The sequence below is a fragment of the Mirounga leonina genome, unplaced genomic scaffold (genome assembly GCF_011800145.1).
Source record: "Mirounga leonina isolate KUSES-001 unplaced genomic scaffold, KU_Mleo_1.0 Mir_91, whole genome shotgun sequence".
Classification (NCBI taxonomy): domain Eukaryota; kingdom Metazoa; phylum Chordata; class Mammalia; order Carnivora; family Phocidae; genus Mirounga; species Mirounga leonina.
In genome coordinates, this window is record NW_023270839.1 from 33,967,027 (window position 1) to 33,983,386 (window position 16,360).

The following is a 16,360-nucleotide window of genomic DNA, read 5'->3' on the forward strand; positions in this document are numbered from 1 at the left end:
ACTGAAAAATAAACATTTGAAGCACCTGGGTGTCTTTGTTGGTTAGGCATCTGGCTCTTGATCTCAGCTAAGGTCTCCATCTCAGGGTCAGGAGTTCAAGTACCACATTGGGCTCCACTCTGGGCATGGAGCCTACATTAAAAAAAAAGAACAAAAACCCAAAAAGCTAATCATATAATTACTTATGACCCAGCAATTCTACTCTTAAGTATATACCCCACAGAATTGAAAATGGACTCAAACAACTATATGTAAATGAATGTTCATACAGTGTTATCCACAATAGCTAGAAGGTGAAAATGATCTGAGTGTCCATCAAGAGATGAAAGAATAAACAATTTTAGAATTTTGTGACTCTTCTTCAGTTCTGGGGATTTCTAATCATTTCTTTCATGATTTCTTCTCTCTATATTCTTTGTTCTCCCTTCCCGGAACTTCTGTTAGATATTTTACTTCTAGGATTGGTCCTCTATAACTCATCTTTTCTTTCTTGTTTCTTTTCCTTTTTGTCTTACATCCTGGAAGATTTTCTTGCCTTTATCTTTCAACTTTCCTATTGAATTATAGTTTCAGAAACCATCATTTTAATTTCTAAGCATTCTTTCTTGCTTTTTCTTTATGGCATCCCTTTCTTCTTATAAGGATGCAGTATCATTTTTAATTTCTGAAGATAATTAGGGTTTTAAAATATATTCCCCCCTTATTTGTTAAATTATGTCTACTCTCTATAGTCATTTTTTAAAATGTTCATCTTGGTCTCTTTTATGTTACAGGTTTTTCTCAAATATCTGGCATATCTTGGTTGTCAATAAATATTTTTAAATGACATAGTATATCAAAACTAATGTGAAGTCTGTGTGTGTAAAAGGGTGATGCCTACTGCCAGGCAGGTATGGGCAAGTGGGTCCTATAAGTATTTGAATGTGAAGTATTTAGTGCAGTTTGTCATACCAGTTCAATTTGTTTCTTTTCAGAAGTCCCTGTCCTTGTTTTTAATTTCAAAGCCTAGATCCCATATATTCTTTACATAGTGAAGAGAGGCGTGGAAAGTTTTGACCATGCCACATGTAGACTTACAATTAATCTCTTTCTCCCTCTTTTTAAAGATTATATTTTTAAGTAATCTGTACATCCAACATGAGGCTTGAACTCACAACCCCTAGATCAAGAGTCTCGTGTTCTACCAACTGAGCCGGCCAGGTGCCCCTAGTTGAATAAGTTTTTGGGTTTTTTTTTTAAGATTTTATTTATTTATTTGACAGAAAGAGACACAGTGAGAGAGGTAACACAAGCAGGGGGAGTGGGAGAGGGAGAAGCAGGCCTCCCGCAGAACAGGGAGCCTGATGCGGGGCGCGATCCCAGGACCCTGGGATCATGACCCAAGCCGAAGGCAGACACTTAACGACTGAGCCACCCAGGTGCCCCTGAATGTTTTTAAAGAAAATTTTCTGTTTGAAGATCATTTTAAATGTACATCTTTGAGAAAAAAAATGTTAGAACTTTAGGTGGTCTGAAAAATGAACTTAATGTTGAGATGTTTAAGAAATTTCTATTCAGCAGGTGGCACTATTTCCTAGTTTAACTCTATCCTGAATTAGTGTTTGAAGTGTTTAGAGTAGACTGATTTTATTTATCGTTATAATCCAAATAAATAAGGTTTCAGAGTTTGGTCATCATCAACTTTGACCAATTTATATTTTCAGAACTTATTTGAGCAAATTTCAAAATAAGATACTAAACTAAAATCTCTAAATAATCTTTCCAGTGTTATTAAACAGTAGTGTAATAATGACTTATGTTCTATCAAAATGTAAAAATTATTAAAATCTTACCAGAATCACTGAGTACTAAAGTCATTCAGATTCAAGTTGTTAAATATTTTTAAAATCTCCTTTCATTACATGGGCTGTTTCATTTAATTCCCTTCTTTTTTCTTCTATATACTTACTTCTGAATAGTCCCCCATTGTATCAGTATTTCAAATGTACTGTATATTCTATAAACTAATCAAAACACAGTTTCTGTTTGCAATCCCATAACCCAAAATTATAGTCAAGATATTCGTTAGGCAATTAAACAAATACTAACATGGTTTAAGGAAACATTTAATGTTTGGGGAAAACTTTACATGATCTACAAGTAGCAAGCAAGTACATAGAAACATATTTACTTCCTGTTCTGAATTTGCAAATAATTTGCCAGTATGTAAATCACACTTGAAACTGTAATATTCACAAGGTTTGTATAAATCTTACTAGGTCTGAAGCAAACTGTAAAATGTTAGAGCTCTGACGTTGGATATTATGTAACCTAACTTTTTAATCATCAGAAACTTGTGAATTTTTTTATTGCTAACAGAAGTGAGTCCTTCAGAAATTATGGATTTTAAAAATGGCACTGCAAAAGCATTCCAAAAAGAGTTAAATGTAAAATTTCAGCGGTAAACCTATGACCAACCTTGACTAAGAGTATAAAAATACTGGTAATTAACAGAGTAAATTATTTCTGAGAACAGTTGTTGATCAATCCAGACAACTCAGTTGTGACACTAGGGTTATGTGACCATGGTGGGTGGTGGCTTTCTCTTCCATTTTCCTACAGTTTTATTTGAAAATATACTTCATAGAACCAGATGGCCTCAAACGTCTGGCCAGAATTTGGCCAGATAACCAGAAATATTTCAGGATACTTGAAGTTTAAAATGCTTGTCTACAAAATTCCAGGCATTCTCTGTCTCCTTGTTAGTCCATAATTTGTTACCCCACTGTTTTAGAAACTGAGCCACGTGGATAGTATGAGTGCTTGATAATTCAAATGTATCTTGAAGGTTGCATTCCAAAAGCAGTCAGAGAAACTTTAAAAATTAAAAATAGTCATCAAAATTATACTCTTTTGATGTTATCCTTTCACCAAATAACTCCTCAATTTTTCAGTCTATAATTCAAAATAGTTTCGATAGATTAAAAAATGACTTCAAAGTAGTTTATTAGTAGGAAAGAAGTGCTGTCTCTAATGATTCTTTTGTTTCTCTGTTTTTCTGCCTCTGAATGGATAATAAAGATTATAATCTTCAAACTAAACACAGTTTGTTTGTAATTTTATCAGCTAAAATAAAATTTTATATATAATGTTTTAATGAGATTCTATACTGCCTCAACTAAATCAGCGGTGCTGTAGAATCTATAAAATTTTTTCAGTTTCAAGTTTCAGTGATATCTTCATATATTAATTGGAGAGTAAAATGTTGTGGATCACTAAATGTTCTGACTAGTGCATCTCTTAGATCCTTTTAATTCTTCCCAGACCTTTTCATCTGAGGAAGTAGTTCAGTAAATATTTTCAACAAGTTCTCAAGGTCTCCCTATCTCATTACATTAAATCTCCAAACTTTGCTTCATTTTCTTCCAAAGAGCTCACAAAGCTGACCACACAATCAGTTACTCTCACTTGCAAACTTGTATGTAATTGTGAAGTATGCAGTGGTTGGTGGGTATACCAGTCTTTCTCTCTGACTTTGGTAATTTGTAGAATTTTTCCTTTTTCCATTTATTGCAGGTGACCCATTAATTCAGCTCAGTATCTTCTTTTCTTCTCTTTTCATTTCTTCTCTTCTCTTCTCTTCTCTTCTCTTCTCTTCTCTTCTCTTCTCTTCTCTTTTTTCAGCTCTATTTCCATGTTTAGAGCAAGCTTCTCAAATTTCTGCCTACCAGATAGTTAGGCACTGCCGGCCCATATGTACAGGCTAATTTGGTAAACATTATTTTGCGCAGTTTCAGGCAGGCAGAATTTGGTTTGGACTATATGTTGGGTGGCAGAATCTTTCCACAGGGGAGTAAAATCAATTTTTGGAAGCATTCAAGTGATTTGATTAAGGATTTCTGGTTTATTAGTGGGAAAATTGAGACTAGAACCCCAACCTAATCTTATTCTGTAAATTCAGTAACTATTGAGCGATATTTTTCCACAGAAGGGAGAAGGATGTTATTTATTTATTTTTTTTTAGCTTTTTGGAAAAGACAGTTGGTATAAATATAACACTTCTAATAGAAGCATACACAAAGATTGAAGAGAGTACAAAAGAGGGAGTGATTATTAGCTCTATTGTGAGAATGAGGAAGCAAGGTAAGGAAATGCTTCATGGAAGAGGGCTTTGAGGAATAGATAAGAGTTTCCTAAACAGGTAAAGCAGGAGTGAGGGATATGGAGGAGAGGGGGAGGATCTTTTGAGACAGAAGGAATAGTAGTTGCCAAGGCAGGTAGATTCTGGAACAGTATATTTTTTCTGGAGGTCTACAAGTAGTTTGAGAAGTTCTGTCAAGTGTAAGTAGGGGCAGGCAGTAGGATGGTGGGAACGGGTGGTGCGAAATGACTCTGGAGATTCTGAATTTTAAAGAGCTCTATTTGCCAAGCTAAGGACTTGGGAATTCATTGTGAAGATGATGGAAGATCCTTGAAGGATTTTAAGCAACTTAGTGTCTCAATCAGTTTCTTTTCTTTTTATTAAAGATTTTATTTATTTGATAGAAAGAGAGAGAGAGAGGCAGGCAGAAGGAGAGGGAGAAGCAGACTCCCCACTGAGCAGAGAGCCTGATGTGGGGCTAGATCCCAGGACCCTGGAATCATGACCTGAGCCGAAGTCAGATGCTTAACTGATTGAGCCATCCAGGCACCCCTCAATCAGTTTATACCGTCCTCTGATAGTGGTTCAATGTTACACCGGAAGTGTGTGATAATGGTGGTTGGAGTAGAAGCATAGAAAGCAGGAAACTATGTAATTCAGGTGTGAGATCTCTCCCACCCCTATAATCTACCAGTGTTCCCATAAATACGACTTCATGGCACCTGTCCTCTCAGTCACACCCCTTTCTGCTCTGGGCTTCCTGCCTTTGATTTGTTGTCTGCCTACTGCCTGCCCTGCCATCATGATAGTGACTATTCTGATTTTTTTTTTAAAGATTTTATTTATTTGATAGAGAGAGACACAGTGAGAGAGGGAACACAAACAGGGGGAGTGAGAGAGGGAGAAGCAGGCCTCCCGCCAAGCAGGGAGCCCGACGCGGGGCTCGATCCCAGGACTCCGGGATCATGACCCGAGCCGAAGGCAGATGCCCAACAACTGAGCCACCCAGGCGCCCCTATTCTGACTTTTTTTTAAATCTCTCTCTCCTAATTACTCTCCACCCAACCATTTCCAAACCTGATATCTTAGTAGGTGGCCTTACCTCATGTTTCACAGAGAAATCGAGGCCGTTCAATGAGCAAGCCCTTGACTTGCCCCCTAAAGCCAACAAATTTTGTTCATTTGTGAAATCCCTTCCTCCCTCTCCTCATTTGTTTCAGTGAAAGAAATATCTCTTCTATCCAAGGTGAATTCTTCTATCTGAGCTTTGAATTACATTTCCTCTGCCTCGATAGAGCATCCCTGTATTTCCATTATCTTTCGTTTCTCTTTTTCTGCTGCTCTCTCCCCTTCAGCACACAGAAAGGATTCAAGTCTTCGCTTTCTTGACTCCATATCCTACTAAATATATGTCTATCTTTCTTTTTCTATTTACTACCATTTTCTTGAAAAAGTACTGGTCCTTGTCTAAATACATTGTTCAATCCATTCTAAACTAGGACTTCCCAATTGGAATATTATTGGCATTTTGGGCCAGATAATTCTTTGTGGTAGGGGCTGTCCTGTGCATTACAGGATGGTTAGCAATGTCTGTGGCCTCTAAACACTAGATATCAGCAACATCTTCCCAGTTATAACAACCAAAAATATCAGGACATTGTCAGATAATCCCTGGGGGTCATAATCAACCCTGTTGAGAACCTCTGTTCTAAAATGTATAAGAGTTGCTGAAACTGCTCTTGTTTACAGATCTCCTTATTGCCAAACTAGTGGACATTTCTTATGCTTGATCACCTACTTCATCACTGAAACTTTTTCCTCATTTGGCCTGTTACCTATTTCTTTGGGTTTTTCTCCCTTTGCTCTGGCCTATCCTTATCCTTCTGTGACTTCTCTTCATTCTTCAACTTTTAAAATATCAGCCTTCCTCAGGTATCTGTCTCCTTTCATTTATATTCTGGGTGGCCTCATCAAAATTACTGCTTCAGCTATCACAAGTTAATCCCTGTCTTCACCCCAGACCTCCCCTGAGATCCAAACCCATTTATCCATCACCTTACTGAAATCTCCACTTTGCCTAAATGTTGGACACCTCAAACTCAACTTGCCAATAAAGAAGTAATCATTTCCTTTCAACCTCCTCCTTCATCCCATCCCAACCAAAAGCCCCAAACCCAAAAAGTGTCTTTTTCCTGAATGGTATTTCCACCCAACCACTCACCAGAAATCTGGAAGCCTCTGAGATTCTCCTTCTCCTTTACTCCCTATATCCAGTTAGTTATTTAATCTTCTTATATCTGTCCCTTCCTTCTCATTCTCATTTTCACTACTCTCATCACTTTTTACCTGCCATTCCAACTGGTCTTCATCCCTCTGTTTTTGCTCCTTTCCAATCCACCCCCTACTCTCTTATATAATGCTGTCTCTAATATAGTCAATCTGATTGTTACTTCTCTGGTTGATTTCCCTTTGTGGCTTCCCATAGTTTTAAGTATAAAAGAGCTCAGACTCCTCATCCTAGCAAAAACAACCATACTCAATCAATTTCTATCTACTTTTCTTCCCTCATCTCTTAATAGTTTTTCTGCATGGTACATTCAGTAGATCCTACTAGAGAATTTGCTTCATGCTGTTTCTGTACCTTAGCATGTATTGATCTTTCTGCCTGGAATGTCCTATTTGCTTCATTTAACTGTCTTTATTTATGTTGCAAAATTTGGTTTAAACATCACTTCCTCTTGGTTTGACTATGGTGTTCCATCTTTGTGTTCTCACACAAGGGACACAGGAAGGGACACCATCCTGTCCCTTCCACATTATAGTGTAAATATAGATTTGTTTTCTGGGTCTTGGAAAACGCTGCAAGTAAGGCAGTGATTATTTGTTATGTGCCAATAGTGCAAGGTGTCTACTTGAAACTAAAGATAATAAAGACCTGGACTGGTGCAGAGTATTGAGAGGAATGGGTCCATTTTCAATATTTGAGACATTACAGGACAGAATTGGAAAGACTGGTTGATTAGAGATAGGGAGTGAGGAATCCCTGTCTTCACAAGATGACAGGTAAATACAATATACCTACATTTATTTATTTCAACATGATGTGTTGGAGATGCCTGTGGGACATTAAAGTGGAAATACACATCCAGTAAAATAGCCGTATAGGTCTAGATCAGTCAGCACTGTCCAATAGAAAGATAATGTGAGCTATAAATGTAACTTTAAAGTTTATAGTAGTTATATTTTTAAAAAGTAAAAAAACCCAGGTAAATTAACCTTAGTAGTATATTTTATTTAACCCCAGCATTTCTCAACTGTACTATTAACATTTTTGGCCAGGGAATTCTTTGTTGTGGAGGGCTGTCCTGTGTATTGTAGGATGTTTAACAGCATCCTTGGCCTCTTGTTAGTAGACGTCAGTAGCCATCCTTCCCCCAAGGTGTGAACACCAAAAATGTCTCCAGATATTGCTAAATAACCCTAAGTAGGGGCACAAAATTGTGCCTTCTTGAGAACCACTGATTTACCCCAATATATCCAAAATATCATGTAAACATGTAATGAGTATTAAAAATTATTCAAATTTTTACAAAATTTATTATATTGTATCTTTGGATTGGATAGATACTTTTCACTTACAGCACTTCTCAATTTGTACTAGCCACACTTCAAGTGCTCAATAGCTACATGTGGCTTGTGTCTACATTTTTTTTAATTTATTTTTTTCATAATTGAAGTATTTTTATTTTATGTACAATGAGTTGGCATTAAAGTAGGTATCTTGGGTATCTGCAGTTAAGGTAGGTTATCTTGGATGACCAATTCAAGGAAGTTCACTTAATCCAACTTAAGGAAACCTATATCCTTCGCGTACTGACGGAAACACGGCTGCACATATTGAGGCCGTATTTCCGGATCAGACCATGCCAGTTTGAGCAGACGCGGCAAGAACGAGAACCCTGGCCAAATTTCCTCGGTTGGCTCCAGTACAGCTGCTGGTGACCCATCTTGCTCTCTCGGACGCAACGAGGCAAAAGCTACATTTTTTTTTTTTTTAAGATTTTATTTATTTAACAGAGAGAAACACAGTGAGAGAGGGAACACAAATAGGGGGAGAAGGAGAGGGAGAAGCAGGCTTCCCGCCGAGCAGGGAGCCCGATGTGGGACTCGATCCTGGGACCCTGGGACCCTGGGACCCTGGGACCCTGGGACCATGACCTGAGCCAAAGGCAGTTGCCCAATGACTGAGCCACCCAGGCACCCCGTGTCTACCTTTTTGAAGAGCACAGGTCAATAGCTTGAGGAAAAAGGTAAGGTCTGGAAATACAGTTCTGGAAATACACAACATTGAGTCGTTAACAATTGAAACCATGGCAGTAGATAAGACACTCCAGGCAGAATTTTATATTTAGAGCCAGAAAATAGGAGGATTGAGAAAAATTTCTACAGCAATGCTCTTCCGGTTTTCCCACACAATCTGCAATCCTTTGTTATTATTATTTTAAAATATTTTCTTCACAGAACAATATGGAGAACATGAGTGAACGAAAGAAAGCATATTGAGAAAGATTGATGACAAAGGAAGGGAATTGATGTTTATTGAACATTTAATTGGTAAATAATGTTCAAAGCATTTTATAAACTGTCTAATCTCACAAGAACCCTTTGAGGTAAATAATGTTATTTCAATTTATAGAGAAGGAAAAAAATTTTTTTTTTTTGGTTTAAGATACACTTTTATTTTTTAAATGGAGGTGTAATTGACATTTTTTTGAAATATTTATAAAGGTTTAATAAATCAGACTGCTGTTAATTGGCATCATCGGGATTTGAAAGGAAGTCTGTCTTACTGATTCCAAAGTCTACATTCTCCTTGCCTACATCCTCCTAATGCACATAATGAAGCATTTGTTATCTACTGATTTTCATAAAATAATTAAGAAGGCGTAGGTAATTGTCCAGTCATTTCCCAGGATATCTATTACCACTTTTGATGTGATTCTGGAAGCAAATTCACTTTAAGAGAGGGGTGCTATGATCTTTATGTCATTAGCGAGTATGATTGGGTATCATTTTTCTTGTGAAAGACAGTAAACCGTGATGTTTTTGTTTAATTGTACCGTAAGTATAATCAATGATTCTGTGGTTAGCTGTACTTTTTAAGTTACGAAAAAATTAGCCAAGAAATAGTATTTTGCTTAAATGTAGAACACAATCACGAAGGAAAACAAAATAATGAGCTTTATGAAATCATTCGGCTTCGCTAATAGACTTGATAAAGCAAGTACAAAGGGGGAGGGCTGGCGAAGAGGGGGCGGGACATTGAGAAACAAGAATCTGAGCAGGCGCAGAAACAGATATTAATGGAGGCGTGAATGCTACTGCGCTCTCACTTTCCGAACTGTCGTAAAGACCTTGAGTGTCGTGCTCGCTCGGTAGAAGAGGGATTGGTTAGGCGGCGGCAGCAGCAGCGGCGGCAGGAGAACAGCAGCAGTGGCGGCGACGGTGGGAGGTGTTGGGTCTCCGCAGCACAGAAACGCTCGTAGCTTCGGGGAAAGAGTTCTTGTGGGGTCAAATCAGGCATTCTGAACCCAAGCCAGGTGAACTGGGCCGAACCAGGCGCTGCCGCTCGTACGGTTTAGTGGCGGTGACAGACGCAGCTCTTGAGTATAGGGGCCTATTAGGCCAAGATCTGAGGCGCAGATCACTGGCTCTCGACGCATCCTCTTCCCCTCTCCCATCTCCTGTCTTCCTTCCTGGGCCAGTGATTCCCGGACCCGGGGAAGAGGGAAGCTAATGATTAAGGTGAGGGGACTAGGGGGGAGGGGATCGATTGGAAGCCGCGCGTGCGCGCAACGGGGGAGGGGCCGGCCTGGAGGGGAGAAAGAGGAAGGGCTGCGGCCGCGGAAGGCTGGGGTCGGCGACCGGCCGGTTATTGCCGGCTCCATAGTGACTTAGGGTCTGGGTCTCCGCAGTGGAATTAATTGTGTTTGAGCAAAGCATTCGTCTACAGACACACCCACACCCCACAGTAAGGGAGTGTGGGTGAGGGGATTTCTTTCCCTCTTTGGACTCTCCCTGGAGTCTAGGAAGGGGGCTGAGGACTGAGGCGTGGGAGTGCGATTTGACAATGGAGTGATGAAGGTAACCCGCACCCGGGGTGTTGGAGGGCGCTAAGTCAGCCCTGACGGTTAGGGAGTTGCCTTCTGTGATCAAGGAAACGTCCGCGGAACAGCAGAAATACAGACGCGTCAGATTTTTGTGTAGAGTTGGTTTGTTGGTCATTAAAAAAGAAGCTCGATATTTTAATTTTGTCCTTAGATAATTTGTCAGAGTCAGTGGCAAGGCTGTAGTGGAAATGTCCTGTACTGTAGAAATAGAGGTTTGTCGCGATAGTTTTTAAATAGGTTATAAGAGATCTTTACAGATACTTCTTAACGCAAATCTAAATTTTAGTGCTTAAAAAATACCAGGAAGTATAGGGTATTCATTTAATTTGTTCATGTTTGTAGTGTGAGGCGACTCCATTGTATTGTGTGCTTTCCTGTTTCTTGATTTATGTGGAGTATGAATTTAGAACTCTCTGGAGTGGTAAGATGCCAGCTGACAGAGACTTCATTTTATAGTTCTTTTAGCTTTTGAACCTGCCTTAATCCAAACTTTATTTCACCGGATATTTTTATGTTTAATTTTCTTGTTTTAGGGACCCCTTCAACCAAAAAGAACAGCCTGGGGAAAAGATAAGCTACGGTTCCATTTCCTTTCCCATTTGTGTGTGTGTGTGTGTTTCATTGCTTTCAAATGTTAGGATGTGATTTCGATATTACACAGAAGTTCTGTAACACTAGTTTTATTATGGTGAAGATCTACATTTTGATAGTTTGTTACTACTGTATGTTTTTTAGTAAAAATTTTCATGTCAATATAAACTATGTTGCTTTTCATACTAAACAGTAGTCTTTGGTTGCCTTTGTGAGACAAAACAGGATGAGAAAGAAGCCCTCTTACTCTGAAAAGAATTTTTAATTTTTTTTTTTTTTTACGCCTTGAATTATTTTACTTTTGTCCACCTCTTGTCATTTAACCTTGGACAAATGACATCTTTCTCCTGCTCATTTGTTTGCCATCTAAGATTCAGAGTAGTATTCTAAAAACTGGTGAGGGTTTTTGTGAATTGGTCTGAACAATATTGTAGGAAAAACTGGGAAGAATAGAGGCTCTCCTTGTTTACAGGGGTGCTGCATCTTATATGTGTGGCTCTTTCTGTTACTTTTTTCCTTTTGGTGTCTGTTGGTCACTAGCATGTTCTTTCACTGGAGTTGGTTTTTGAAGAAAGATGTCATGAAAATTATTTTGGTGAAAAGTATATTACGGTGGAGGTTACACCTTGACAAATTTCATTTCAGTACTTTATTTCTACAGATAATTGAGAAATAGCTATACTGATGTTTAAAATAAGAGAATAAAAATTTACATGTTTAGAGCAAAGGAATGGTCAGCAGATATCCCTAAATAGTTGTTTTCATTATAAAATTTAAAGTAGGATTAAAAATTGATTGAATCAAACTAATTAGATTTTTTAAGACATTATTTTGCCAAAATAATAACAATTTCCCCCTCTGAGCTAGGACTTCAATAGGAAGAAAAGAAGTGACAGTATGAAAAATGATAGTGATTAAAGTATGTTAATAGCTTGACATTAACATTCTATGGGTGACATCCTATGGAAGAGTCTCTAGTTTGGAGTTCTGAATTTTAGATCTAGCTTTACTTTCTATTCATTAGATTTGTGACTTTATTGATAACCATTCTTAGCTTCAGATCTCTCTCAATTGTTAAATGAGAAATGTAGGATGGTTTTCTAGTTTTCTCTAGATCCCAAATTCAGTGGCTTGTATTTTTGGTTAGGAGCTTTTGGTACTTATTGGTGTGTTCATCATGATCCAATTCCCAGAAAGAAGTGCTATACTGAGTATAAATTCCTTCCTGTTTATATTAGGGGAGGGGGAACTATGATAAAGCCATGTTTGTTGTTCTAGATAATGCTTCTGTCCCATTATAGATATTATATAGGATTTAATAGCTCTCATGCTAAAAGAAGAAACTTGGTTTTATTTCTGGTAATGCTTTTTAAATCATCCTGAATAATTTTTCTTCCAGAAACCTGTAATCGTTGGTCAGTTAAAGTCCAGAATTGCATTTAAACGCCTTACACCTCTGTTCTTTCTTTCCTGCATCCCACTGATTCTTGGTAACAACTGTCCCAGGTTTCTACAGGTATTCAGTTCATACCATTACATGTGGAGTGGGCTACAGATGTTTAAAAACATACTAAGTTGAGCTTACATTTTAAGTGGAAGTACTGCATTATTATTTAGTTACTTGGTATGTATTTATTGAATGTCTCATGTTCTCAGCATTGTTCTTGGTCTTCAGTGAGGAAGGCACTCTGCCTTCAGGGAGTGGACATTCTTCTGGGGAAAACATAATAAATAGTAGTTTGAGGTAGTGCTAAGTGCCATGAAGAAAATAGGACCATGTTATGATGAATGAAGTCAAGCTCTACTGTGGATTAAATGGTTAGGGAGGGCCTAACTTCTTTTTAGAGGTGATAATTTGATTTGTGATCAGTGACTAGAAAGAATCAGCCATACTGGTAATCTGGAGGAATCTTGCAAACGAAGGGAACAGCAAATGCATTCGGTTGTGTTTGATTCTGGAGAATTTACAAGTGTAAACTGGTTTGTATGTTAGGCTTTTTCATAATTGCTGATAGACAATGTAAAAAGAAAGGTTAAAAATATTTTATATATAGCAACCAAATACAATGTGTTGACCTTGTTTAAATCCTCACTCAAATCAATTGTAGAAAGTCATTTTTGAAACACTTTGGGGGAAATCTGAATGTGAATGGATAGTAGATGATATCAAGGAATTATTGTTAACTTTGTCAGGGATGATAATGATACTATGTTTATATAAGCATCCATTGATGATTCTTGCCTGTATTGATCGTTGATGATTGCAGAATGCTTATTTTCAAACTCTTCCATCTCCGCTTATCTTATAAGTAGGCCTTCTTTTGTATGGAAGAAGCATTCTTTTATCTATTATCAATATGGACTTATGTACTTCCTTTTTTATTCAATGGATTATAATCCGTTTCCGCCTTTATTAATTTTAATGCTCAAATTGTCCCACATTTGTCCGGTGGGAGCCTTTCCACCATGGCTCCTGTGTCTTTTTGACATACATAATTTTTTATGACTATTTCCTTTCTGGCACAGCAAGATGTTCCCACTCATCTTATATCTTTCCTATTTCAGTCTTGGAATCAGCTATTCTCTAAGGAGGCCTGGTTCCTTTTGGTGGGGAGTCCAATTTGCTTTTGAGTTATCTGTTTATATATAGAAATCTCTTATTTCCTGGATCAGGACATCTGAGAAACTTAAATTAGATTTTGATAGTGGGTTTGTATTTCTGTGGAGATTTTATTTGTGAAGTAACTACATAAAATGTAGCAATTTGTTATATTAACCATAAAACAACTATTTTATTCTATTTTTTCCAAATAAGTTCTGATTTGATCTTAATTATGATCAAATGAAATAGAAAAAAATAAAATGTTATTTTACTTTGTGTTACATTGTGTATGTAGAAGGTTTAACCACTTAACTGTTAAAAATGATGTAAGGTTTACATACTTAAATTTTTTTTTTTTAAAGATTTTATTTATTTATTCATGAGAGATAGAGAGAGAGAGGCAGAGGCAGAGGGAGAAGCAGGCTCCCCTCGGAGCAGGGAGCCCGATGTGGGACTCGATCCCAAGACCCTGGGATCATGACCTGAGCTGAAGGCAGACGCTTAACCGACTGAGCCACCCAGGCGTCCCCATACTTAATTGTTTTTAACCGAGTCATCAGACTTTTTTGGTCTGGAGGAAATTGTTGCTTTTTAAAAAAACTAACTTTTTAAATGAAATTTTTTTTAAAGATTTTATTTATTTATTTGAGAGAGAGAGACTGAGAGAGCATGAGAGGGGGGAGGGTCGGGAGGGTCAGAGGGAGAAGCAGACTCCCCGCCGAGCAGGGAGCCCGATGCGGGACTCGATCCTGGGACTCCAGGATCACGACCTGAGCCGAAGGCAGTCGCTTAACCGACTGAGCCACCCAGGCGCCCTAAATGAAATTTTTTATTATGACATAGAATAATATTTCATATATGAGTAGAAACTCAAAAGCACATTATTCCAGAAAGTTACTTTTACAACTTAGTATGTTTCACAGCCATTCTCTCACCCAGTGCAGCATGGGTATTTGCTTTATTTATGTATCTTTTAAACCTCACTTGTAAGTATTTTTCCATACAATATTTTTGGTTTTGTTTTTTTTTTTAAACAAGCTCTGGCAGGTTTTGTGTGATTTGCTTTTTACCAGTCTATTCCGGCATGCTTCTAATGATTTCAGTCACCCTGGATCAATGATAGCCAGTGTGCATTCTCTGTAGTATTTTCCTCATGCTGTACCCAGTTCAGTATTATTGACACTGTAGTGATGCACACCAGTTTTGGCCAACATGGCATAGTATTCTATTTTAGATTCCCTCAGGGCTGGGCAGTTGGCGAGAATAACCAGTTTTGTTTTGCTATATCTGATCATTTTCAGAGTCTGCTTGTACTCCAGCATGTACTTTACACTTTTCGTAATGAGTTGGAGTCTAGAGTTGATCGACTCCAGAGATTTGAGTCTTCCTTGATGCCACCATCTTCCTGCCTTAGGTGCAGGATGGCCCCAACCAAGAGCAGCCACCAAGGTCCCAGACAATATTTTGAATGGCATTTAACCAGTTAATTTTTGAAACAATTAATATGTACGTGGTTTTTAAAATCAGTTCCACAAAGGCTTATAATGAAAAACAACAGTCTATGCTGTTCCTCCTAATCCCCTATTTCCAGTTCCTAAGTGGAAACACTTTCAGCTCTTAAATTTTTTTTTTCCTGGTATTTACTTTCATATTTCTAAATAGTATGCTTATGTGTCTGCTTAGCTACTTTTGATGTCAGGTTTTTTTTAATATTTAAATTTTAAAGATAAAAGCAATACAAATGGAACCAAATTCACAAGGTATGAAGGGTGTACAGGGAAAAAATAAGTTTTCTTGCCATCCCTGTCTTCCTATTGCCCAGTTCTTTTCCCTGGAGACATATCTTCTCTTAGTATTTTACATGTATCCAGAGCAGCAGTTCTCAGAGTGTGGTCTCTGGACTCTTGAGGGGGTCTTCAGAAGGTCAGCTGGGTTGAAACTGTTTGATAGTAATACTAAGTTCTTCACTACTTAACTATGTTGATATTTGCATTGATAGCAAACACAGTGATGGGCAAAATTGCTGGCCCTGCAATCCATCAAGTGGATTGCAGTGGCTAAAACTGTACTAACAGTCATCATATTTTTCATTACTACATATTTACAAAACCAGTTTCATTTAAGAATGTCCTTTACAAAGCAGTAAAATCTGTTAATTTTACTAATCTTGATCTTGAGTACATGTCTTTTTAATATTCCATGTGATAAAATGAGAAGAATGTTATAAGGCACTTCTGCCCCATCCCAAATTATTCTTGTCTTGAAGAAAAATACTTGTGTGATTGAGTTGCAGGCTGAACTAGCAAACTTAGTTGCCTTTTATTTTTTTAATGGAACCATTTTTTTACTTGAAAGAATGACAAGCTATAGTTATTTGTATGTATTTTCTCAAAAATAAATGAAGTGAGCCTGTCACTTTAGGGAAAACAACGGATAGAAATTATTGCCAAGATAAAATTAAGGCTTTCAAGCAAAAATTAGAATTTTGGAAAACATATCTGCCACTATGAGCTTGGCAGCTTCTCAGGACCTTTTTGATGAAATTGATGGGGATATTAACAAATGTGTTTTTTGTTTTTTTTTTTTTGGGGGGGCTATTGTATAATTAAACGTGTCAGTGTTTGGAAGATACGCGTAACTTCGTGGACCAACTTTTTTCATATGACCAGTGCATGATATTACAAAATCATGCTGTGTGTGAAAGATCTACTTAAGGGTAAGATAGATCAATAGATTCTTAATGAAATGGTATGAAGTTTCATAGATAAGGTATCAGATTCAACATTGCAAGTAATCTTTACAAAATTACCTTTATTAAGTTTGGGTTAATATCAAAGAATAACACATGCACTATCTGAATAAGTTATTAAAGACACT

At 37.5% G+C, this 16,360-nt stretch overlaps 1 protein-coding gene and 2 pseudogenes across 8 annotated transcripts in view; 1 reads left to right on the forward strand and 2 right to left on the reverse strand.

The window, feature by feature from the left end:
* The window catches only part of RNF111 (ring finger protein 111), a 121,183-nt gene that overhangs the window by 22,057 nt on the left and 82,766 nt on the right, over window positions 1–16,360 (forward strand). For 3 of the 8 annotated variants that reach the window (XM_034994432.1, XM_034994433.1, XM_034994434.1), the window contains exon 1: window positions 9,549–9,925. The exons of 1 other annotated variant lie outside the window; for it this stretch is intronic. The gene's annotated coding sequence lies outside the window, so the exon portion shown is untranslated. Of the gene's footprint in view, window positions 1–9,546; window positions 9,926–10,054; window positions 10,265–16,360 lie in introns of those variants that run through there. 4 more of the 8 variants (XM_034994428.1, XM_034994435.1, XM_034994431.1 and 1 more) reach the window with 3 other exon arrangements.
* Window positions 7,958–8,135, reverse strand: LOC118003404 (annotated as a pseudogene).
* On the reverse strand, window positions 14,513–14,884 carry LOC118003568 (annotated as a pseudogene).